Raw genomic sequence first — 24,061 nt, 5'->3', positions numbered from 1 at the left:
GTATCTCCATCATCAGAGCAGAAGTATTTCTTTAGGTCCAAGCAACAAGGACCTAAAAGGGAGAGGTATCAGACTGTACTGCCAGCAACAGACCCAAGACACACCAAACACAGAAGGAGCATGGGGAAATGGATGCCTTTTCTCTAATTCCTACTGATGTTGCCATTAGCAGCTTCCCTAAGATCACCACTGCTAATCTTGACACCCACCAGCACTCCCTCAAACCAATTCTTCTCCATGTAATCTCCATCCCCCCTTCACCCCCCTTAGGTTCAACCCAACTGAGAACAACAATATCCCCCTGGAAGAAAGATGGAGCAAGCAAGGTTGGAGAGCACGAGCCTCCTTCTGAAAACAGTCCCACAGCCAGCAACTCTGGACAACAACATCCATTTTGCTAATGACTGGAATAATGATGGCATTCTTGTTAGCAACTGTGCAGATAACAAGGCAAACACTAGTCGTAATTATTGTAAAATGTGCAGAAGGCAATTCAGAATAATAAATGTTTCGAATGCAGAGAGCACACGAGCACACAAAAGAGCCCGTCGTTAACTGGATCTCTCCGCCTGTGGCATACAAGGGCCCTCCTGATTGCATTGTCTGGAACAATGTGTAGCGTGGTGGTGCTCAAATTTAACAACGCCAGGTCCCCCCCACTCCGTGGGGGTAAGTGGCGCATGCTGGGTCCTCTGCTTGCAAGGGATCCTGCTGACTTTCCAGACAAAACAAAAAAATAAAGGCTGACCCAAGCCCCCAGGTTGGGGAGGAAGGAGGTAATGCTGATGGGAAGGACAAGCCCAGAGCTGGGGTGCTCCAATGTTGCTACAGGGTTGTGTTGGCAGTGGTCTCCCTACCCCGTGCAGGTACCATCCCGATACCCCAGCAGGATGCACGCCCTCTGCCTGGCCATGCAGCAAGCCCCCACATTCAGCCAGCCCGCTTCTGAGTGGGGACATCTCTTTGTGGTGGAAGAAGGCTTGTTCCCATGCGTGGATCAAGCTTTGCTCTTACTCAAGGCAGCATCTGAAGTGCAACGTGACTCGTGGGCAGCAGTAGGAGATGAGAGGCCAGGAAAGAGACCAAAGGGAGAAGAAGAAGGGTGGAGTATGAAGAGGGGTCCAGACGATGAGCGAAGGGGATGAGGAAAGCCAAGGAGAAGAAGAGGGCACCCGGGAGACTCTCGTTTAAAAAGCTGAAGGAACCCTGCCAAAGCAAACAGTTGGACACGTAGGGCTCTACATGTCTCTGGTTAATTTTGACCATCTGGCATTTATTGAAATTGCCTCCTTTTGTGTTTTCTACGATGAAGTGGTTTTGTATTCCTGCTTTCCCTCCCTCCTTTCTCCTTTCTCTCATTCTGATGTGTAGCTTCTCTCCTGCCTTTCATCTCGCGCATCCCTGCGCTAACTGTTGAGCAAAGAACTTGACCGTGGGGAACGAATCCCAGGAGGGCACGAGGGATGGGGAGCAAACGCCTGCATATGGACAGCCATGGTCCACGGGCTCTGCCCGCCCTGCTACCCCTTGTCTTATGTACTTCGCTTCCCTTGGCTCTCAGTCTGGGAAAGTAACAGACTGAGAGGGAAAACAGAAAGAGAAATCAGAGCAGAAGTTAAATGGGAGAAGAGAAAAGCAGGGAGAAAAAAACCTTTAAAAAGGTGCAATTGCAAAGTGATGACAGGCTGGTGGAAGAGAATTAGCAGAGAGGAGGGCTCTGTTCACGTCCTCCTTTCCCTGAACTGCCGTGTGATTAGAAATAAGCCAAAAGAGCCATTTTGTAGGGAACTTTGGCATCAGTCACTCTCTTACAACAAGGGCGAGAGACTGAAATAATCAACATTTTCTGTGGAACAGAAATGCAAACATTCAAATCCACATCTTAAAGTGACAGTTTCAGTCAAAATACATCACCCTGACGTTCTCCAATTAGAAAAGATTCACAGACTCATTTCATGGCATAGCCTGCAGTCCCAGGCCAGATTATACAGCCACACTGCCATAGCTTATACTTCCTTTAAGTCAGCAAGAAACCTCTGAGGCTCACGATGCATTCCCAAGCCTATTGCAAGGAGGAGCTTTTGCAGTAGTTTTTGAGGAAGCTTGTCCCAGTGGAAAAAAAAAAAAAAAAAAAAATAATGAAAGCAACACAACTGCAAGTGTGAGGAGATGTTTCCTTTGCCCTCTTCAGCCTCTGAACATTTCAGAGCCAGAACATGATTCATTGCAAGACCTTACCAGTGAATGCACGCCCCCATCGCTCTGTGTTGCTGCGATGCTCCTCGTAGCCATGATGCTGGGGGGTTCGTGTGTGCTCTGAGGACTGCAGGCAGGAGCTCAGCGGCTCTGCTGGCACAAATTAGTGGAGCTGAAACTTTAGCTCAGTGACAGAGAGTCTGCCTCCTGGGAGCGGTAAATTGCGATGCTGGTCTCTAAAGACCCTCCTTGCCATTAAGTGATTAATGAATTCATTAACACCTCTAAGAACACAGGAAATATGACACAGACAGCCTGCCTAGGCTTTGCAAAGTTGTTTTTTCCTTTTTTTTTTTTTTTTCCCCTTTTAGGAACAGCAGAGAATAGTGACTAATTAAGCTATATGGCCCGTGGCAGCACTACTACATTTATCCAGTGGGGATGAGCAGAGTGGTAAGATTCTCTGTCTTATGCTCTGACCAGCTTTTATTTGATCCATAACGAGATGCTAAAATAAGGGGTTTATTGCTATTATAAACCTTTCATTTGAAAGGGGGGAAAAAAAAAAAAAAAAAAGACTTTTTACCATAATGGCTTTAAATGACTTTCCCAGCATTCCCAGTCCAGGGGTGGAATGGTCCCAGGGTAACTGAAGGTAACAGTCAGGGCAAGGAGAGGGGGAGGAATTACTCTTCAAGCCCCATAGAGAGCTTTAATACTTGCCCGAAAGCCACGGTCACATGCTCAAGACCATTTCACTGACAGCTTTATTTACCAAATGTAACATATCCAACAGGCTAAACACTTGGGATAAAGTGTGAGCTGGGCTCGGTGTCTGACACCTGCATTAAATCAAGACAGGAGGTTACCTCCCGCCACACACCAGCAGGATGCTCCTGGTGCTCCCATGGCTCCAGCCAAGCAGCTGACAAGAAGCAGTCCTGCCCTGCCGCAGCGATGACAAGTGCCTCTCACCCCACGTGCACCTTGGACGGGTGTCCCAGGTCCGGCTTTCCCGCTGAGCCTGCCATCTAGCCCCACCAACCACGGATGAAGATGCTCCAGCAGCAGCCAGGCAGCGTTAGCTGCCTTGCTCAGGAAGGGATGCCCACGTTACCCACTCTGAAGGGACAAATAGCTGGTACTTGCAGCTCATTTCCCTTCACTCATCTTGGGCTTGCTTGTATCTATGTAACACACGTGCTGCGTTGTTGCAGAGGACATGGGATTCATCTGTACAGACCCCAGCTACTGCAGAAATTCCGTTCCATAACCCAAGTGGCACAACGGTCCTTCACCCTGAAATGGCACAGCAGCATTGAAGCTGGCTTGTGCCTTGGCTTGCAGTGTCCTGTCAGACCTGCCTTGGGAACGTGAGCTTGGGCTGCCTCACAGTTCACCTCCAGACCAAGCAGAGGCTGCTTGCGAAGAGCCACAGCAGTCCAAGGGGACAAGAGATGCTCTCTGCATAACACTTTGCACCATGTGAAGATAAATGGAGGTGGCAAGGAGCTACCACGTATTCCTGCTGTGGGCAGGTACTGGGGCTTCGGGAAATTAGAAATTGTGGAGAATCAGGCCCAAAAGACAACTCATTTTCGAAGACAGATAGTAAATTGGAGAGAGCTCAAAGAAAGACACTACAAAGATTAAAGGGCAGGAGGTATTGATTTATGTAGGAAGATCAAAAGAGCTATATTTGTATATAGTAGTTTAGCTAAGTGATGACTAAGTGTTTAAAGGGAAGAGTTTGAAGGACATAAACTGAGAGAGGGACAATTAGGGTGAGTGCAGTGAAGAGAGCTTAACAGGAACAGTGGAGTGAAAGAAAAGGAAGGGAAGGGAGGGAGATCTCAGCAGCCTGCCCACAAATGCTTTTTGGCAGGGAGATGTCAAGAGCCCCATCGACACTGAGCCCCAAGCCACATTTGGCAAACCAGCTTCCCAGGGCATGTCAAGCCCCCTCCTGCACCTTGCTTACTGCAGCTCCACCGCCAGTGCAGCCCACGCCGTGCCACGGGAGCATGTGGGAAGGTCCTCAAGGACCTAATCCATCCGCATGGTCCAGTGACATCCCAGCTCTCAGAATAGCTTCTGCTTGATTCTGCTCTCTCACACTGCTCTACCTTAACTGAGCTACACAGGATTTGCAGGGCTAAGGCTGGGACCACAGCCAGAATACCCAAAGCTATTCTGTTCCTCAAGATAATTCAGACTGAGGTGAGAAAAAGTTAGTTAAAAAGTGACTTTTTAATAAGTGACCTACCCATAACCTCTGTCTGTGGGCTCAGGTTGACAGATGTCTTCAAGAAGAGCAGCAGTCAGGAGCATTTCAGAGACTGGTACCTTGGAAATCCTCCATGGAGAAGAAGCCTGTGTGCATAGGACAGGCAAGAAACACATCTTTCCCATCCTGGGGAGTCTGATGGTGAGCCCCAAGGCATGAAAGTGTGCAGGACGGGAGCTCGGGAGGACCTGGAGGCCAGATGTTTTGTTAAGCATCTGAATTTTTAAGCTACCTCATATCTGATTTCTCTGCTAAAGGCCACAACTGCCCATCGAATCCATGCATAACCAATGCTTCAGAGAAGGCATTTCCTACCCTGATGGAGAAGAGAAGGGAAAGATAAGCGAGACAAAGAGAATCTGATAAGAGAACCTGATTTAATTGCTCTGCTATTGCCAGGGATATCCTGAAAACTTTATGGCCTCGCTTCTTAGTCAGAAAACATCGACAAAAAGCTTTTGCTTTTGCTCTGGGATCGGCAGGGACTTCCAGGCAGTTTAGATCAATGCCTAATGCTCTGCTCTCTGTCCACATCATTCAGCATTTTATCCACCATTTGCTGGAGTGATACTCTTTGCTGGGAACATTTACAGACAGCCGAAAGAGAGGTCACACAATAAGTAATGATGAGAACAGGGCAGGTTATAGAGTAAGCTAAATGAGATCAGATGCAAGGGGCAGGATTGATGGCCTGTTATAGAGCCACTAAATACATTTTTGTCACCCTATCCTAGCAGGTGTCAACAGATTGTACCCCTGATTGAGGGTCCCTTGATCTGTGTGACCAGGCATGGATTCAGGAGGATAAACATTCATACATGGTTGAAGGGGATGACATAACACGCAGGCTGCTTTGTTCAGCCATACATGGTCCCTTAACCACAAGCTGCTCACCCCTGGTCTACATTGCCTGGGTACATTACTGTGAAAAAACGATTTCTGATGCAACCAAATGCAAGGTAACACCTCTGGGAACCAGGAATGCAAATTACAGCTACTTACAATGTGAGAGATTACCTCAGAAAGCACTGACTGCAGTGAGGACTAAAGATGCTTTCCATGGAGTAAGTGAATATTCATCCAAGCAGGGACAGGAAGCGGGTTTTCCTTGGCCATTTGCATTTGCTTCCTCTCTTACCCCTCATTTTGCCCCTCTTTTACCCTCATTTATATGGCTCTATATGAAAAAAACAACCCCCTCCAACCTTTTAAATAGAGGTTTAGAGACCCCATGTGCAAAGCAGACTATAGCTCTGCGTTTACAGAGCTTTTCCACGAGATGCAGGGATGCCTTGGGCAGAAAATACAACTATCCCTTCTTCAGCAACCTCATGAGCCACTCAGAGGCAGGGGAGATCAACACAACCCCTTCCAGGACTAGCTGAGGGGCTATGGGCAAGCGTGCCTGCTGAACCATGTGAGGTTAACATGGGATGCTGTAGGTTTGGGCTCAGCACCAGCTGGTCAACCCTGCTGAAGATTCAGCCACGTGCAACCAGCTCATGCAAACAGCCTTCTCCCACTGCCTGCTCCCCCAAAAACTGTGCCCCAGCCTTTGGTGTCGACAAAGGGAGGGGAGACACCAGAGGGATCTCAAATGGAGGCCATTTGAAAGGGAGACACGTGGCTGAGAGCTGGAAAAACTCATAACTTGGTTTGTTCAGTTTGTCAAAGAGCTGCTTAAGAGAGCATGAGATGTCCAGACTTCTCAAACATGGAAATATCCTGGGTTGCAGGAGACTTCCCAGGCTTTTGACAACAACATGGTAAGATTCAATGCCTGGAAGTTCAGGTCAGATAAATCCCAAAATACAGTTCATTTTCCCAGCAGGGAGGGAAACCGAACACTGGAGGACCTCACAAGGGTGTGGATCCTCCTCATTTGACATCGTTAGCCTAGCAGTAGATAATTTTTGAACAGCTAGGCTTTAATCCAGCTCCTGGGAGAAAGTCCAAACCCCAGGCTCGGCGGGAGCGGGGCTGGATGGTGCAGGGCATAGGTCCATGCTCCTGCTCCCTTCCTTCTCCCCTCAGCCATGACAAGAACAGGAAATTCTGCTTTATCTCCTGCTCTAGCCTTGGAGCTCCTCATTAAACTGGTAGCTGTAGTCCAATCTCATTCCCCAAGACCTCAGCTGGTTGCCTGCAGACATGAGGAAGGAATTCATTTATTTATTTTCCTCCTTCAGGCTCATTTGGCCAGACAGATGTTGCTTGCTATTTCTTTTTTGGTTTTGGTTTTGTTATTTTTTTTTTTCTTCCTCAACCTTCTTCTGAATCATCAGAGATCAGCTGCGGCTGGAGACACCACACTGGTGGTGCAGCTCAGGGTTTGCAGATGTGCCAAAAGTGGGGAGTGGGCATCACCTTTTTCTGCACCCTTTGGGAACAGTTAGTGCCACCTCACCCAGGTACCTGGACAGCATCTGCTGTAACGTGGATTGTAGGCATGGAAGTTCAATGAAGTTTTCTTACAATGGTCAGTATCATACACAGAGTTCATAACCCATACATTGGATGCTCTAGTCTCTCAAGTGATATCGCTATTCAGAGTCTTGCAAGACTGCCTAAATAAACATATGTAAGAGTTTAAATTCAATGTCTCCCCTGCCCTGTCGCCTGCAAAACACTTTGATGACTAAGCCCATTAGGGGAGGAGCAAATCTCTTCGAAATGTCACAGCTGATCTCTGCTGACCTTATCAAAGTGCAGGATCAATACACTGACCCATTCAGAGTAGGAAACCTTAAGCAAAATCCAAAAAGAAGCAATTAAAGCAGAATTTCAAGAATGGGAGTGGGGAGATAGAAATACCCCCTGTTACGTCTCTAGAGAGTGAAACACAAATGAGCCAGAAGTAACCATGATGCTTAGAATTATCATATACATAATTAGTATTTGATAAAGCAGGAAATAAAACATAACATCCATTCATCATGCTGACAGCTGAAAGACCATATTGCAAAGCTCTCAAGTGTTAGTGGTGTGTGCACGCACCTTCAGCGTTGCAGGTACTAATCCACGCCGCCAGCTCAGGGAGCGAACGCGCCTTGGGCTCTGCGGGATGCTGGCGGCACATCCCAGGGCCTGGTTCTGAGCATGCAAGCATGGTCGTGTGCTCTTGGCTGCCTGGATTCGAAGGATGGAGAGGCATCAGTAAAAATCTTGGTAGCAGCTAATGAGCTTCCAGAGACTGCAGGCACACAGGGACCTTCAGGCATCCTAGAAAACTAAACTGACTTTCCTGACATCTGGAATTTGACCAGCTCCACCATCTCATGACTGCAGCAGTCCCTGTCATGGTTTGATCCAGGCCAGTTATCATCATTTTGAACAATGCCTCATCCCATCCTGGGAGATGGCAAGGCCATTTCAAATAGCCTGCAGACAGACAGCCTACTTTGGAGGATGAGTACAGACAGGGGCCAAGGAATGGTGCTGGGTATCCAAACAGCCAAAGGGTTTATGGTCAGACACAACCCATCTCCTCAGGCCCTATAAACCATAAACTGGTTCTGTTTAACATCTTTGTTGGCGACATGGACAGTGGGATCGATGCACCCTCAGCAAGTTCACCGACGACACTGAGCTGTGTGGTGGGGGACACGCTGAGGGCAGGGGTGGCATCCCGAGGGACCTGGGCAGGCTGGAGAGGGGGGCCCGGGCAAACCTCATGGAGTTCAACAAAGCCAAGGGCAAGGTCCTGCCCGTGGGTCGGGGCCATCCCCAGCACAAACCCAGGCTGGGCCCTTGAGGAGTGGCTGGAGAGCAGCCCCAAGGAGAGGGGCTGGGGGTGCTGGTGGGGGGAAAATGCCTGTGAGGCAGCCCCGTGCGCTCGCAGCCCAGAACCCACCCGTGCCCTGGGCTGCAGCCAGAGCAGGGGGGGCAGCAGGGCCAGGGAGGGGATTCTCCCCCTCTGCTCCGCTCTGGGGAGACCCCCCTGCAGTGCTGGGGCCAGCTCGGGGGCCCCCAACAGCAGAAGGACCCGGAGCTGCTCGAGCGGGGCCAGAGGAGGCCACGGAGATGCTGGGGGGGCTGGAGCAGCTCCCCTGGGGGGCCGGGCTGAGAGAGTTGGGGGGGTTCAGCCTGGAGAAGAGAAGGGTCTGGGGAGCCCTTCGAGTGGCCTCCCAGGGCTTAAAGGGGGGACAGGAGAGGTGGGGGGGGACTCTGGGTCAGGGGGTGGGGGTAGGATGAGGGGGGATGGTTTTAAGATGAAAGAGGACAGATTTAGGTTAGATAAAAGGCAGAAATCCTTCCCTGTGCAGGGGGTGAGGCGCTGGCCCAGGGTGCCCAGGGCAGCTGTGGCTGCCCCCTCCCTGGAAGGGTTCAAGGCCAGGTTGGACGGGGCTGGGAGCACCCTGGGCTGGGGGAAGGGGGCCCTGCCCAGGGCAGGGGGGTTGGGGCTAAGTAATCTTTAAAGGACCCTTCTGACCCAAACCAATCTGTGATTCTATTATAAAGCAGCACCTCCACCACCTAATGCCTGGACCCTATGATTCTCGGTAAGATGGAAAAGTATTTTCAGATAAACTTGTTATTAACCTTCCCATTAAGAGGGCAATCATCAGGGTAGAGACCCTAGGGTGCAAAGAGGAGCTATGGGTCCATGAAGCAGAGTTTAAAGGAGCAGATAACAGAGAAAACACTAAACAAAATCAAAGAGAGGGGGATTAAAAGGTAAATAACTTCTAGGACTGGGGGCTCTGTCTAGACCAGCTCTCTCAACAGGTCTTTGCCTGAGAGAGATTTTTTCTTCTCTTCATAGATATTTTTAAGATTTACCTTTCCTCACAAGGGTGTACACGAGCCATTTGCAAGCAACTCGGCGAGAAAACAGGAAGAAATCAACTTCTGCTTCGCCTGACAAAAATAGCCAAGTGCCTGATGGTGAAGCCACACACCCGTCCTTGCTCTGCCTGGCTGGAACGGAGCTGTGCCACAGCCTCCCGCTGTGTGCACTGGTGGCCAGATTGCCGACTTGGGATAGGTCCCTGTCCATCTGTCGAGGCAGAATTATTCCACTTGAAAAACACTAAAAAAATTCCCTGGAGTACGGGAACTGTCCCAATTCCCACGTGAAGCGTCTCACCGTCAACTGCAAGCTGCTCGGAGGAACGGGAAGGGCTCCAGTCCCAGCCCTTCCTCCTTCCCTCTCTTTTTATTTGCAGATAAAGCCACCACCTCTAATTTCATCAACTTTTTTTCCTGGCTAGCTCTTCATAAACTCACCTCATTAACCCAACGTAAGACAGGATCCTCCGCTCTCTGGCTGACCACCTTTTTCCAGCAGAGAGAAAGAGCACTGTGAACAATCTCTTTCAAAGGTTATCAAAAAAGCAATCAAAGAAAGCCTCTGCTGTCCTGGGAAATATTCTATGCACTGGGAGTCTCATCAAACCAGGGGAAAGAAAGCAATAGCAGATTTAACAGTGCCATCCATAGCAGACACAGATGGCTGCAGTTCCTAAATAAGCATTACATTAGTGCAAAGGAGAGAAAAAAAAAATAAAGGAAGAAAGAAAAATATAACAGCTGTATCTTAAGCCTGGAGGCTGATGCTAAATCTACGGTTGTAGGTGCTTTCAGCACTGAGCAATAAAAGTCAAGTTGCTTCCACGTTAAAGGGGCACTGCTGAGTGTTTTATGCACTGTCGTCAACCTGCTAATCATTTGGTGGGAACATCCTCCAGCTGTCCAGCAGTCTGGGGGACACGCGGCAGAACAGGAGGACATGGAAGGCAGAGAGAGAAAGCAGTAGGGGAAATCATTAATATTTAAAGCAGTGTTTTGCACTGCTTTGAATGGAGTGTTCCTCTTACAAAAAAAAAAAAAAAATAATAATCAATAGCATGTGATGGCCTTCACTATGTTGACAGAAAGATCATTCGCCCTCTTGTCGCTGCTGTCAAGCTGAGACCACAGCTCAAACAATTTCCCCAGCACGCATCCTGTAATTCTGCCAGGTGGACAACAAGGAGGTAGAAGAACAGGGGAGCCTTGACTTGAAATCTTGACCCCTCCGAAGAGGAGGAGGAGGAGGCCACCAATGCCTCTCTCTGGAGGGAACAGGGAGCTCAGGCAGGGTTCAAGGAAAGCTCTGCTCTCAGCCCAGCGCTGTTGGAGATTTTCCTCTGCGATGTGGAAGGGAAAACATGAGCTTGCTGCCAGCAGAGATCACAGTTGACACAAATATTGGAGGAGCAGTACATGATGACATGAAGGGGTTGGTTACAATAGGCAAGCTGTGTTGGCAGATAAGCAGGCTAAGAACTGCCTTTAAAATATTCACATGGCAGGCTGGGCCCGAGAAACAAAAGATTATGGGTGCATTTACACGTGCAGGCAGTTTGAGGAGAGGTCCCTGGGGCAAGGGGATACCCCCACTGCTGAAGGTGCAAACAAGGATGCGATGAAGAAGGAGCCCCTCCAATAAATACTGTGCAAGACTGGCACCGTGGTCCTGAGCCAGCCTGGTTCCACACTGGTGACCGTGTCCAAGCCACAGCGAATTCAGCCAAGCGCTCAAGAGAAGCAAATTCCTGGGTGAGCATCTCTCCTGTGGAGGGATGGGGACTGCTGGGGAGCAGCCGTCGGGGCGGCACATGGGCAGCTCCCCAGGGGTGCACCTGGTCTTCAGAAACAGAGGCAAATTAAATCGCTTCAGGTCCTGAAACACTGAGCTCAAATGACACACATGTGTTGGCCTTTGGGGGAATGAGGTTTCTTGCAATGTCACACATCCAGTTTTCCTCTCCTCTGCTTTTTATAAGCAACCAGTGAGCTTTCATTCCTGGTAATGTTTTCATTAGTCTATGACAAAGTGCAAGATTTCCCATCTCAGTCATGTCAGAGCTGTGGTGTCTTCTGCCTCTTCTTGACCTGGTCAACATTTTTTATTGCATTAAATTTTTTTTTTTTTTTTTTTTTTTACACTTCATTATAACATTCATATCCCCTAAGATACTTGGGTGCTTCAACAAGCCCTGGTTGCCCTCTATGGCTAACCCATTGCTCACAAACACTGAAGTATTATTAATTTTTTGCTATCTTATTCCCTACCTGTCTATGAAGTAGATACACTGATTAATTATCAGCCATTGGGATTGCTCATAGAGCACAAGCCTTGAACCTGAGGAATGAAAAGAATGGCATTGCACAAGTAGGCAAAGTTTGGCTGCTCTTACCAGAGCTGCTTGGGGATTTTCCATCAGGAGAATGTTGATTTCTTGCAAAAGAAACAAATCACCTGGGCATGTCAATACCAACATGTACTTGTTTCCAAATGAAAAAAAGACCCAAGTGTTTTGATAACATCAAAACACAATGTTTCATTATTTTGAGGGCATAGAATACTTTGATTTTCATTCTAAATCAGCTTTTCACTTCAAAGTTTCTCTTATATTCCAATCACTTTTAAATGCCAAAATTGACTCAAAATATGTAAACAATTTTTTAATGGTTTGACAGGGACATTTCAGAACAAAAAAATATATTTAAATTAAACTCCATAATTTTGCCACGAAGTGGAAAATACACTTCTTGCTCAGCTCTAGACATCAACATAACACTTTGATGGACTTTAATATAAGTGAGAGAACCCACCCAGGCACAGTGGAGAACTGGGCTAACAGGGGCTGCTGGAGGGCATGTAAAAATGCAGGCTGAGCTGGGAGAGCAAAGAGGCAGAAGGATGAGGCTAGAGAAACACTGTAGGTCAGGGAAATGTGAATTTGTGATGCCAAGCAGGGTATCTGCACATGGGCCGGCTTTCAGGGAGTTTGGGGATGTGAATGGAGAAGCTGCCAGATAAGGACATTTCAGAGCACACGTCAAGGGCGCTGTACTGAATCATTTTAAATCCCATCAGTGTAAAAAAAAAAATATTATCATTTCCTTCCCTCTGAAGCAGACTCCCTGCTGTGTCAATGCAGAGTTGCACAGGGCTGCTCTTGGTGGCATTAAGGAGGAGATCTGGAAGCATCGTCTCCATCAGCCCAAGTTGCCCTGAACTCTGGTCATCAGAGAAAGTGGATCAGTACTGAGTGGATGGCTAAGATAAAAGGTATATCCATGCTCTAAAGCACATTAATTGCTTATTAATTACCCCATTAATCACAGTGACACCTTTGTCTGCATTCCCAGTAGCACACTTGCAGTTAGCTGGGACTGCCACACTGTTTTGTGTAAACTGAGCTCATTTTGCTGCCTCGCTCCAGATCCTCTTGGGTCCTGAGGGGTGAAAAACAAACCCAATAAACCTCTCATCTTACCGAGCATCCCAGTGGCATCATGGCAGGCCCGGATCCAGTGCAGGCAGGTCGGAAACGTGCCCCCTCGATGGCAATGGGCAGGCCAAGAGAATGCAGGTAACAGAAGACTTGTAGGACAATGACAGTCTGAAGTCCGCAAAGTTTGAGATTCAGGCTACAATTTGCAAAACATCAGCTTACAGAGCCCATCCAGGGCTCTGCTGCAGCTTCCCACAGGCAACTGCAAGTTGCCATTAAATCACAGAAAGCTGTAAACCAATCACCAGGGAAAATTTCTGTTCCATCACCGGTGCTTTTTCTTTATTTTATTATTTATAGCACTCTCTGATTTCCAGCAACTTTTTTATTATAAAAAAAATTATTTTCTTTGTCTGAAAATTGATATAAAAAGAAATCCATCTCTCAGCCGTCATTCCTCTTAATGATGTTTACATCAGCAGATGGGGAAAAAATCACTTTTTAAACAGAATTTATTACCCGCTGACCCAAAGCTTTACCATACATCACTGTGGTTTCAGAAAGTTAGTTTCCACAGCAACATGATGTAACTCTCCAGCATGTCTGTGAGCTGCTGATGTTAACTCTTCCATTCCTAGCTGCAATTTTTGAGGGGGTATCTTGGCCACATGGCAGTCACTAGGAGACCTCAAAGTTGGTTTGATGAGAAAGCTCAGGCTCAGGAACCCTGTGCAAATAGGGCGATCTTTAAATTCCTTCATTTAATGATATTCCAAGTAACAGCTTCAAGCAAGAGCAAAAGCCTGCAGATATCCTAGGAAAAGTGAGCAGCTCTGCACCCACCAGCCAGCACCATCTCGGTAGAGGTATCACAGAAGGAAGATGATGACAGATGTCTGGAGATGCCTACCAGTACGGCACGCTGAAAGCAAGTTCATCAACACCCATAGCAAGTGTTGCACCTCAAGCCTTGTAAGAAGTCTTCCTTCATGCCCATCTTGTCCAGCACCAAGCCCAGGAGCCAAGAGAATCAGGGAACAATATATAATACAGGCATCAGGGTACTTCAGAAAAAGAGATGAGAGTCTAGGGGCTTAACAAAGATGGACAAGCAGACACTACTTCTCTTAAGACTTCAAAACAGGTGTTTAATTCCTCTGGGGTGAGTATCTTGTCCCATGGTTCACTGTGAAACTGTGTCTTGGTGTAGAAATACTGAGACCAGAAACCTTCTTGGCTGCAAACTGACCATACACGTGCAAGCATCTCCAGAGTGCTCTCAATTAGACAGAAGAGACCAACAGATCAGGGAGAAAAAGCACAGAGCAATAAGCACCACTGTCCTGAGGGAGGGAAGGGCTCGGGACAGCACAAGGCAACTCTCTGCTCCTCGGCGGACTCGTGCTCTGAGACCAACTCCATGCTTTGGCCCCACAGAAACAGCCAAACTTCTGACACAGGTGACTTTAGTAAAAAAGCTGGCTACTTAACAATCAAGGTTCAGCTCCAATAGAGACAGTTGCACCTATCACTGCATTTATTGATTGCTGGGATGTTGATAAACAATTGATTTTTTTTCCTGCAAATGTCACCTGGAAGGAGTTTTATACTTCTCTCTACAGGGAGCAAGCAGTAGCAAGAGCCTAACAAACAGAAAGAAAGCAAACTCTTCTGCTAGGGCAGATAATACCTGGTAGCAAGTGGCCAAATAAAAAAAAATAAGTTGCTTCTACTGGGATTTGGGATTCTACCGTGGTGGGAGACGGGAAAAGCATTTACTCAGTACTTTAGCTCGGATATCAGAATGTCACTTTGGCACCTTATCAAAGAAATCCAACATCTACAGCCCCTTGGCTTGAGCCAGATACAGAACAATAACTGATCTGCCTGATGAGAGATGTTAATCAGCTTTCAGTGCATGCCTGAGATAGATCATAGGCCAAGAGAATAAAGGCTGTTGGGACTGTGGGAGGCGTATGAAAATCCACAGAGACACAAACTGTTCAGAGAAGAAAGCAGAACCACATAAGCCACATTTTGAGACTGCCATACATGGTGCACTTGAGAAAAAGACAAACAGGCATTTAGCGAGAGGACAAACAAGCCACAAGTTACCTGTGTCTACAACTACCCGAAAATTGATGCTATATACCATGTTAGAAACCAGAGGTTCTCTTAGAGGACCGTGTATCACCCTGACAAGAAAATTTTAAGTAGCATTCACAAGAGACAGCAAAGCAGGCAGGGCACCAATGACTGGAAACCAGACCCTATCAGCTCTGATCTCCACAGGTGTTGCGCAGCTCTGCTGGGAGAGTCCTCTAAGGAATTCCAAACCTACTGTGTGATTCGGGCATTTCACTCTGGACATCAGCCCTGTGTGTGCTGTGCAACCGCACACTGACATAGCTACTGCCAGAGTCTACAGATGTAGACCTTATTCCTGAACCGGGCTCAGGAGGCTCTCAAAAGACCAGCACAGGAATTGTGATGCCATCACCAGTTCAGTGCTATGGACCACAGTCTTCCATCTGTTATACTGGTGTAAATCCAAAGAGATGCCCTTGCTTGGTACTGGGGTAAATGAGAACAGACCTTCACTTCAATGAGGTGCAGAAGAGAAACACCCAAGACAAAATGGTTTCCAGCATTTAGGCTCCCATTCGTCTCCAGGAGTCAGCCCTTCCCAGGCCAGCTGAGCCCTCCAGCGTGGCTCTGAGATGGGGACAGCGGGGACCATGCTCGCCTCCACAGAAACACCACCACAGCCAGACTGGTGTGGGCAGCTCTCGGAAGGAAAGCTGACCACTTTTGTTCCTTGCCATGCTGCAGCCTTGCTTTTAACAGTGAGCATCCAGCCTTGGAGACCAAGGTCCCAGTGCCACTGAGCCTGAGAAGGTCTAAACCCACATGCCCTCATCCCTGGCACTGTAACCATCGGGACTGAAGGATAGATAAACCTTCCCAGTCCAATGCATTTCTTTTTGTTATCCCTTAAGCATTTCCAAAAAAAAAAAAAAAAAAAATGGCCAGAAACCTTCTCCAACACATACAGCATGAAAGGTACTTCAAAATCCATTGCCCGTGGTCTAGAAGGATGGAGTGCAGCCCTGTGCTGAAGTGCTTCTCACCCCTCCCAAAGCACAGAGCTTCCCAAAACTCATGGCTTCCTCAGTAACACCAATAAGGAGCACTGCCTGTCCCCTTCTGTCTGAATAAAAGGATTTGTAGTATTTGGAGATGTTTTCCAAAACAAGAGAATCTCCACCCATAAATGCATTTTGACTGGTGTGTCGAATGTGTACTCATCACAACAATAATTAGTAAGCGAACACATAACAGAAAAAAAGCTGAGAAAGCTGACTCAGGAGGTTGCAACCATATTTAGCCCAAAACACTCGCTCTGACTTATTTTTCCCTAAAACCAATTCAAGCTTCCTTTTCTGCATTCTGTAAGGCAGCTCTTACACAAGTTAAAGTATCCAGTAAAGCTACTCTGTGCTAATAGGTATTGGTTCTGCCAAAAAAAGATACCAGTCACATTTTCAGAGATATGAGCTGTACACTGATGGGGTTAGTATCATTATCAAAGATCAGATACAAGATTAGTATCATTATCAAAATCAGCCTACCAATGCCATTTCCTCCACTTATCTTAAAATCCTTGAGTCTATCAGAGGATGTTGACCTTTATATCAAAAATGTCGAGCAGCCTATTTATTAGAAAGCTTCAAATTAGATGACCTAGAAGGAGAAAGCTTTTCCAGAAGCAACCCCCACCCCCTTCAGCAGGGAGGTGGTCCATGCTCTGCAAAATGCACAGGCAGGTTGGAGCCCATGCTTCGGGAAGCCAGCTTCAGGCTCACACAAAATAGTCTGCTTGATTGAAGGAGATGTACTAATCGATCGGGCAGCACAGTCATGAGGTGTTGTACAATTCCTGCCGAGGACTGAGAGATACATCCATCATCACAGCTGGCTACGCCAGGCAGGAGCAACGCGTGCAGCAGAGCTTTAAAACCTCAGCCTTTTTAACAGCGCTGTCCCGTGATATGAGATGAGGCTTGTGATGGAGCTTGCAAGGGAGGAAGCCTCAGCAGCACCGCACCGTGTTGAGGATGGGATCGCAGCGCTGGGAAATGCACTTTCCTGCCCTGCACTCTGTGTAAGAGTCACAGTCCTTCTGCTGCTCAGGGATTCCGTGAGAGAAACCACAATGGACGCAGGACTCTGGATCGGGATGCGGGTGTGCGTTCCTACATCAAGGACAGTCCTTTCCCGAAGCTTTCCATATCCACTGCTTGGGTCAGACTAAAGCTCATCTCCAGCACCAATAGTATTTTGAGATAGTGAAAAATGAATCTGTTGGAAAGACAAGACCAAGATACCCAAACTATGACCATGGCTCGAGCTCTGGCAGGTGAGCGGTAGGAATAACCCCACGCACACTCCCAGCGCTGTGACACAAGGTATGCCAGCGTCTAGCCAGCACAGCTTCCCAGGCATCTGGTCAGGATTTGCCTGTGAGCATCTGTCCATCCTCAGACACAGCATCCCTCATCCATTTCCAGCAATCCTGAGGTCCTCACAACTTACCATATAGCTGGGGCCACTCTCGATCTCACCACCAACACTATGCACAACGGGCTGCTCCTTCACAGCCTTTCTGTCAGATATTGTTGTTAGAGGGGTCTGTCATTGAACTGAGCCCCAAAGTCCTGCACTGCTCACGCAAAACTCCCGCTGGAGTCAGAAGGAACATAAAATAAAACCAGCTGCTCTTTGCTGTCACAGTCTAAGTGCATTAATGTCTTTTTATCTACATGGGGGCACTGTGGCCGACCCCTGTTTCTATGCAATTGGTGTTAATAAAACCTCTCTCTGCAGAAGTGACAAGGGAAAGATACACTTCAATTGCCTTGTTTTATTTGAATTGAAATTTGAGTGCAAGTCTCGTGTTTCATAAAAACCTGTGTTGATAACTCTCAGCTGTGACCCTCCTCTGAGACCAGCTTTTGGGCTGATTATTCCCAAAGAAAACACTAAGGAAACATCTATATCAGGCAGCCCCCACCTTTGGCTTACAATCAGCAGGTCATCTTTGAAACACTTATTTCAGCCAGTTTAGGTTATTTGCACTGCAAAATTAAAAGCAAAAATTGTCAGGAGACAAAGCATTACAAAGAGCATATGAGAATTAAGATACAGAATAGGTCTTGAGTCTTGGTTAGTTTAGATTTAGGTAAGAGTGAAGTCCTTGGAGCTCAGAGGCAGTAAGCTGTAGCTCCACTGGAGGAAATGAAAACAGCTGTTACAGCCTCCTTTTCAGCAAGCTTGGGCAAAAGAGGTCAGTAGCTATGGGCCACAGCTGAGCACAGGTGTCCAACAGCTCCATGAGAGGAAGAAATGATACTGCAATAGGTGGGAAAGAAGAGGAAAACCAGGTGCACAGCTAAGCAAGAAACACACCTGGCTGGATCCCTGGATGCAGCAAAGGAGAGAAAGCTAGCAAGTATTTTTGTCTAGCTACAGAAGCAAAAAGTGGGAGGAACATCTCCAAGCCATAAAGGGTTGGCTCGCCATGTGCCTGAGATGTGCAAAAAGACAACAACGTGGGAGGGAAGCAAAGGGATGCCGAAGAGGGCCAGGTTAGCGGCAACCTCTCACGATGCCGTGAAGATTGAGCTGTATTCCCCCGCCATCTCGGCACACCCCCAGACAAATGCATGTGCCTGTGCCTGTTAAAGTGCTGGAGGTTATGCAGTCACGGTGGTTGTACTCCATGTGCCACCTTCTAGTTGAGCTTCAATGGCCAGGGGAAGTCCTCAAGAATTTAGAAATTCTTCTGGAGGTATTTCACTGGAGCCTTGACAGCCTAAGGACCATGGCAAGACATGGTCTTAGTACCTGTGTTTCCAATGGCTTCTCTGATCTCCCCAGCTATACCTACTGGCCCAACACTTTTCTTTCCCTATCCACAAAATAACTTCATCCTGCTTAGATTTTCCTCCACGCTCTTGCAATTACATTCACAGGGTGTTTTCTTCACTTTCACAGTACTTCTGCCTCTTCCCTATAAATCACTTATTCTGTTTTAAATTGATATTAACCATGTCGCCAGAAGCTCCTTTTCTAAGCAAGCTGCTATTAAGAGCAACTGTATCTGTCCATACCAAATGAAAAGAAATGATGAATGTGCTTCATCAGTCAAGACAGAAAAAGTGATAGCAATGCAAAGAGACAGTAAATAAGCAAAGCATTCACAGACTACATCAAAAGTAAATCAAGTTACGGAAACAATTAAAGGAAATAGAGAATTTGTCTGCAATTACTAGTCATATTGCTTCTCCCATCCATACAGTCAGTTATGCCATATCAAAATGAAGAACTGACTTGCATTTTTAAAGTTCCGACAAATAGCATATTTTTTCCAATAGGGAGAACAGGTGTAAATCTCCCTCTCTTCTCCCTCATTCAGCCAGCTTTACTGGGAGGGAACTCAGCTGTAACTTAAACATTAGATCAAAAACAGGGCAGAACTGAGGTTACAAAGGTTGAAACCCAGACAGGAGCTCCCCACCCGTAGATACAGAAGAGCTTTTTGCAGGAGGTGTTGACCAGAGAGTAAATAAATACACCCCTACAGCCCCCTCTGCTCAGCAAACCACAACTGAAAAGAATTCATTCCCTATTTTCTTGGTGCATTTTTCATAAGTTTGAGTTGTAGAAGGTGAACCCCCCTCTTCCCAATCTATATTAAAACAATGACAATAATGATTTCTTGGTCTATGCTATTCCAGCCCAATGCACAAACCATAGTACCGCTGCTTTGGTATTGAAAAAGCCTAAAATATTGACTGGCACTGTCTAATTGATCGTGGAAAGCAAGTGATTATAGACTGGGAAAGAAGGCTGTGATTCGTGTAAGTTTTACAATTAATCTAATTAATAATCCTCAATTAATTTATTGCTGTTTCTCAATAAGTAAAAAGGAGAGGCGTGACTGTTGTAGATCAAGACACAGCCCAGCAGCTCTGACAACTTCAGGGTGACAGCTCGAGCTTGCATGTGTCACTGCTGTCCCAGGCACCACATCTGAATTCAAAACCCCTTCGGTGAGCAGGGGGGGAACGGACCAACCGTCCCTCAGAGATATCCCCTAACAATTAGTGCACCTGAAGTCCTGATGTGCTCAAACACTGGAGGGTCAGAAGCCAGTACAGAGGGACACATCTTCCCTGCAAGGTGCTGGAGTATAGCTGCCCAGTGGGGTCTTGCCATCAGCTAGGAGAATGCTCTTGTAATGCTCTTGTCCTTGTTAAAATCCTGTGCACTGTGAGCTGCCTGCATCCTGACCAAGCCACTTTGGAAAGTCAAAACCTGTGGCAGATATTCTTGTAAGTAAAATAAATATAGATCCTGTCCTCAATGTGGAGCTTTTGCAGGGTTCATTGGACCTCTCTACCTCTCCATAGATGGGCTGAATGAAATTTTTCAGGAAGTATTTGTTGCAGAACTGAGATGGAGACTCCTCACATATTCCAGCCTGTGGAAAGGGTCTGAGTCCTCGCAACAGCCCACAAGACCCCGGTCCCTCATTCTTGGGGCAGCCTGGGATTTTAAGGAGCAAGAATAAATTGAGTTTCTTTCACTGCAGCCAGAATGAAAACAATGATTTGCAGAGGTCGGAAACTGCCTCATGAGGAGCCCAACCCCAGATTCAGTTCAGACCTTCCTTAGTATCACAGCCCAGACTGAAGGCTCCCCATCCTCGCTCCCACCCTCCTCTTTCCTACCTTGCCGCAACCTCCAGTCTCCCGTGTGGTCACCTTGGTCAAAGCCCCCAGGGGCAGGGGGTAACAGAGGGGTTCACATCACTGCCTCATTATTCAAATCATTTTAATCACCTCATTAGGCACTCATTACTCCAGCATGAGCTCTGCGTGAGGATAGAGCAGGAGAGGCAAGGCAGCCTTTCTCGACATCAAGCTCACCACCCTGGGGCAGGAGGGTGACAGCCTTTCTGGAGATGCTGCTGTGTAAAGAGAGCCTCTATAAGGCAGAAAGTGAAGTCAAAAGTGGCTAAAAATCAGGGAGATTGGAGCAAATGATGCAGCACGCTTGTTGGACATACGTGTCAGTGCCAGGCTTTGCCTGGAGTTCCCTATCAGAGGTTTCCTTCCTACTAAAAGAAATGTGTCAAATTAAAGTAGGGAAGAACATACTGTTGCTGTCCTGCAAGAGCAGGGAAGATGTTTCACATATTTCCCTCTCAAAAGGTCAGACAAAAGGTCAGCAAATCTTAAAACTCGAGAAAACACATAAAAAAAACACTAGAGAAGAAATTTGATCCAAGGATTGTGGTGCTCCAGTCTGAACCAGGACAAACCTCAGCTCTTCTGAAAGTCCCTCACAGCAGCTGGGGCTGTTAATTTAAAGAGAATATTATAAACATCACAGATTTGCTGCTTTGTTTTGTTTTAATCAAACAAGAAAATTAATTTTTAAAAATATTCCCTGGAAAAAGCAGTTTTTCAGTGGAAAACTTCTGAAATGAAAAATTCTTTTGCAAGCTTCCTCTGAAGAGGAAAAAACATTATATATTTTTTCATTGAAATGGATGGTATCTAACTTCTTTCCTGATGAAAGAAAATGGTGCTTCTGGACAAATCCTGAGCGGGCACAGCGCTGGCTTATAACCTGTGGAGCTCCAGCCAGCGGCGAGGAAATGCTATGAGGAGCCCAAACAGCACTGTGCTGCTGCTTGCTTAACCGACTCAGACAAACGTAATGGAGTTTCTCCCAAAATGATACTCAGAATAGAATCAAGAAAAACTCAGTTTTATCTTACACTGGGATGCTGCCAGATCATTTCAGAGCTGGACCGGTATACTGTGCATTTCTGCAGTTGCGTGGAGTCATAGGAGTGGTAGTTTGGAATTGTCAGACTGTTTTCCAGGTTGCTCCTTTCCTCTGGCTGAGAGAACAACACTAGAGCACAGTGAAGATGAGCTCACCCCAAAGAGGACGTGCCAAGGAACAGAGTGTCTCCATTACAGTTCCCCCAAACCAGCCCAGGCAGAAGCTCTCCAGCTGTTGCATTTGCTCCTAACTGCAGGCTTCGGCTCATTTAAAGCAAAGAATTTGACTCAACTCAAAGCAAACATCTTCAGTTTGGATTTGTCCCAGTTGTTTGTTGGTTCTGTGGTTTGTTTTGTTTTGTTTTTCTTCTTAAGTGTAAGCTAGAAATCAAGAATTGCAGAAATAGCTATGCCCATGTAACCAGCACTGCAGTGGAAAATTCCCATCCAGCTCTGGACAGAAACTGCGAGCACTTTGAAGAACAAAATGAATTTTCCTCCAAGTTATCAGGAAGCACTACTGAAATATCCTCTTCTGGAATAAAAAACCACTATGCTAACTTCCACCAAAAATCCCAGAATTAAAAGGGTTCGTTAATGCAGGCAAAATTTGCCCTGCCAGATAAGAGCGGTGGTGCCCTACCAGTGCAGAGCATTATCTCTGGAAGTGCTTAATTCCATATGCTTCAGAGGACAGAAGAGAAAAAAAAAAAATAATTAAAAGGCTCTTAATGCATCTGGCCAATTAAATAAAGCTGTAAATGGTGAGGAAATAATTCCTTCCTGACCCCTGCAGCAATCAGCTGCTGACCTGAAGCATGAGAATTGATTAGCCTTATCTTACTGTACCATGTATAACTACAAATGTTATTATTGGCCATAAAATCATCCAGCCCTTTATGGAACCCATGGGTGGCATTTGGCTCCATGACCTCCCAAACCATGAATTTTGGTAGCTAGAAGAAACGTCCCCATGGTGGGAGAAACCCTGCACTGTCCCTGTGAAAGTGGGTCTGGGGGGAGGTGGTTTCCAATGGTGGGCAGCACTGTCCCAGTTTGCCCCAGTCCAGCCCTCAATAAATTTGGTGATGTGCAGGGAAAAGAACTCACAAGAATAAAATAACGCTTACAGCTCTGAGCTGCTGGTGTCATTCTTCACCGCCGATGGCTTGGCCTTTGCGCTGACGAGGGGGCGAGGAGGAGAGCCCAGGCTTCACCTCACCGCCTCTCACTCAATTAATAACACATCTGTCAGCACCAGGCTAAGTGAAACTCCACACATCTTCCTCGGAAAAAAACAAAGCCCAGGGTGGGATCTAGCTTTGTCTTCCTCACCAAGACAAGCCCATGCCCCCGGACATAGGTGCTCACTCAGCATCTGCCCTAGAGCGGAGCTCCCCGGCCAAATGCCGCTTGCAAAAACTGGAGCGTCACCTTCTGAGCTAATCAGTAAGTAATTGCTGGCTCTCTCACAGTGCCAGTGTAGCCTCCCTCTCTGTCATGCCTCCCCTTCCACTTCCTCCCTCAACCCTTTGTGCTGGACTAGACATATGGGGAATCACGTTTGGTCTCCAGGAGGTCTGGGGAGTGAACTGACAGGTGACATTAGGAATAAGGAACAATATATCTCCTTTAAGAGCTGGAGCTGTATCATTTGGTGACTTGAGCTAGTGCTGACAGCACTGATGTGGCTGAGTGGTACGTTCAGAAAATCTGGATAAACAGCAGCACTTGGTGGCTTCAGTACCCAATGCATGTGGAGGATATCTCAGTAGAGATACCGGAGTTGTAGCCCCAAATCTGCAGTCTTTGATGAGTTTTTGTCCAGTTCAACCTCTCAAGATCATCAGGGCACCGATATTTCTTATGTCCCAAACACACCTAGAGGAAACAGGCATTTGGAAAAGGATTGCTCTGTGCAGTGACACAAGGCCCCATCACACTTCAGCCGTCACTGTAGCCTTGGATGAATGAGAAACAGGGAGTGTTAAAAGCGGTGATGCTCTGAGGACATGCATTTACACTGCATTTAGAAGGGAGGCTGAAGGAGGAATCATCAGATTCAGAGGAATCCTCAAGCCAGTGCACCAGCAGAGCCCAGTCTTTAAAGCCCAACAATGTGAGACGAAGTGCTAAAAACCCACCAAGATGGCACAACCGATCAACGCACAGGTCTGATGCCCCTGGGGACCAACAGCAGCGGCCAAAGAGAAGCAACCTGCCTTGTTTGGGGCACAGCATTAGAGATGGTCTTCAAGTGAGCAGTCAGAGATTATCCGGAGGGGTGCTGAGACAGAGACTGGAAGAGATGTTAATGGCATCAGGCTTCCTTTCCCTCCCAGCCTTTTCTAAAGGGCTGGCTGCAGACAGGAGATGCTCCATGCCAAGGAATGTACCCACACTTCCTGAGACTGGCGTTACACCATCCCCTCGAGCAGCAAAGCCATGCACTGCCTTGCACTGCCTGCGTGCCTCTAAAATTACTTGGA

At 47.1% G+C, this 24,061-nt stretch overlaps 1 long non-coding RNA gene across 1 annotated transcript; it reads right to left on the bottom strand.

The window, feature by feature from the left end:
- Window positions 1-4,462: 4,462 nt before the first annotated feature.
- On the bottom strand, window positions 4,463-7,598 carry LOC116961469. The gene is made up of 3 exons (XR_004407003.2): window positions 7,481-7,598; window positions 4,716-4,799; window positions 4,463-4,569 (listed from the first exon to the last, which is right to left on the bottom strand). It is a non-coding gene; the product is annotated as an uncharacterized LOC116961469 (long non-coding RNA).
- Between the last annotated feature and the right edge of the window lie 16,463 nt (window positions 7,599-24,061).

The sequence above is a fragment of the Tyto alba genome, unplaced genomic scaffold (assembly GCF_018691265.1).
Source record: "Tyto alba isolate M040663 unplaced genomic scaffold, T.alba_DEE_v4.0 Super-Scaffold_10, whole genome shotgun sequence".
NCBI classification, from domain to species: domain Eukaryota; kingdom Metazoa; phylum Chordata; class Aves; order Strigiformes; family Tytonidae; genus Tyto; species Tyto alba.
Note: the sequence above shows the minus strand (reverse complement) of the source record. Positions and strands in the feature narration are given on the sequence as shown.